The sequence below is a fragment of the Poromitra crassiceps genome, assembly GCF_964638095.1.
Source record: "Poromitra crassiceps genome assembly, chromosome: 10".
Lineage (NCBI taxonomy): Eukaryota > Metazoa > Chordata > Actinopteri > Beryciformes > Melamphaidae > Poromitra > Poromitra crassiceps.
In genome coordinates, this window is record NC_139631.1 from 39,956,525 (window position 1) to 39,959,177 (window position 2,653).

The following is a 2,653-nucleotide window of genomic DNA, read 5'->3' on the forward strand; positions in this document are numbered from 1 at the left end:
GGACTAATGACTCATAGCATTAATTATGTGTATGCAAATAGCTTATTGGGAAATGCCAATGGAACTTATATTTTTCTCCAACAATGACTTACTGATATTTATTTATAGTTCACAATAAATAAATATCAGTAAGTCATTCTCAGTGTTGCGGTGGTTCCTTTAATTTTTCAATTTATGTTTTTCCTGCAACCGACCAGCACCTGATCTTTCTACTGGCTGTGCACATGGGAATCCTCTCTTCACGTTAATCAAACAATGTTGGTTATGTTTCGGCAAGTAAACCAACTTGGTTGGGTTTAGGCAACAAGGTAACTTGGTTATGGTTGGGGTTATGGTTGGGGTTAAAACCGAAAGTAGAAACACAACATGCGTCGCTCAGTAGTCAAACTGGCGCTCTCTTGCTTCGCCTCGCTTCCGCGTCGGATCCATTTCCAGTGTGTCTGTGCTGTTAGGCGCCCACGACATACTTCAACAGTTATTGTACACCTCAGTTGTATTTGTTCTCTGAGCAGTTAGTGTACACCTCAGTTGTATTTGTTTTCTCAGCAGTTATTGTACACCTCAGTTGAAACCATGCATGCTCAACACAGCACTTGTATCATGGTCTCTCCACACCTCCACTCTGCCACCTCCTGTATTGTATCATGGTCTCTCCACACATCCACTCTGCCACCTCCTGTATTGTATCATGGTCTCTCCACACCTCCACTCTGCCACCTCCTGTATTGTATCATGGTCTCTCCACACCTCCACTCTGCCACCTCCTGTATTGTATCATGGTCTCTCCACACCTCCACTCTGCCACCTCCTGTATTGTATCATGGTCTCTCCACACCTCCACTCTGCCACCTCCTGTATTGTATCATGGTCTCTCCACACCTCCACTCTCCCACCTCCTGTATTGTATCATGGTCTCTCCACACCTCCACTCTCCCACCTCCTGTATTGTATCATGGTCTCTCCACACCTCCACTCTCCCACCTCCTGTATTGTATCATGGTCTCTCCACACCTCCACTCTGCCACCTCCTGGACACAATAAAAGGACCTTTTTGAAGAGTCCTCTTGTTTGTGAGCTTTTATTTTCTTGTGCCATGAAGACAAATGATGAATACGACACAGCGATGAAATACAACTCATGTCTGCAATATTTAGATGCATATTTTGTGTGTAAACTAAAGTAAAAAATAATACTGGAAAGCACTTTGTATGGATGTAACAATACATTGCAAGACAGTTAGAAACATTGCAAGACAGTTAGAAATCGATACAAATGTGTGAAGATTCGAATCGGTGAGATGAAAAATGAATCGCAATGCTCTTTTTCAGTTTTTCCTTTACAAATAAAGAGGAAATATGCATTCATTGTTAAGTTTGTGTTTTGCAGTTATGCCCTACCTCAGAAATAAAGGGGGATTATGTAATTTGATACAGATAAGATAAGGATAAAATACAGTCTTTTGTGTGTTTTTTTTATTAAGAACTTCATGAAGGACAAACGCACACCTTAGTTGTTGATTATAAGACCACAGTAATGCAGGGTAAGTACATGATGAGAATCTCTCTAATACTTTGTGCACTTGCAGGGTGATTTTGATGAAGCACTAAGCCAATATATTATATACAGGATGTACTTATGAAGTGTTTCCACAGGTTAACATTGCAAAAGACATCAAGTAAATGTTAATATTTGGACTTGCAGGTAGCAGTGGGTGTCACAGTGGTGGAGTTCGACGGCTCCTGTAAAAAAAAAAAGAAAAAAAATCTTAACTGTGTGGCACTGCTGTTCTTACCGGGGTTCTGGATAAACAAGTGCAAACCTTTAAGACATACAGCGCCACTCTCCCTATGCCCCCCCCCCCCCTCCCCCAGTCTCCCAACACCCATATCCCCCGAGCCACTCCACCTACCCACCCCTCGACTCCTGACTCTCTAGCACCTTCATATCCCTATGGCCCTTTTGTCAATAAACACCCATGACTGACCGACTCACTGACTGACTGTCCTGACTCTTCCACCTTATGACCCGGCTGGCTGCTGGCCCAGCGCTGTGGTAAAAAAACAAACAAACACTACAATGATTTATCAAAAGCAACGGAAAAACATTACCTCTGTATTTTGGGGGACGATCTGAATAATTCTTGAATCCATTGTGCCCCTGGGTCGACACAAACGAGCAAGCCATTCCTCCTGGTGACTCTGTGGATCATCACATTGAACAAGTGAGTCACTACTGACTTTCTAACACAGAGTTACAGTGTTCTGGCAACAGCTGTAAGGACATATTCCTGTGAGCCTAGAATCCTCATGCATGATAGATACAAACCAAGGAAAGGAAATAAGAGCTGAGGAGAGGAGACAGAATTTGACTTTGCAGAGACATTTGATGGAACAGCCAATGACTAATACCATCCCTACAGTGTACATCTAACTAGTCTCTGTAGTCTCACCCTCCTACTTACTAGGCGTGGGAGTCACTAGAGCCCCCATGATACAATATTATCACAATACTTATGTCAAGATACAATATTTTTACGATTTAAAAAATATTGCCTTATATATATATATATATATATATATATTATGGGTGTCACGATACACTCAGTTCACGATACGATACGATACACGATATTGGGGGTTCACGATAACGATAC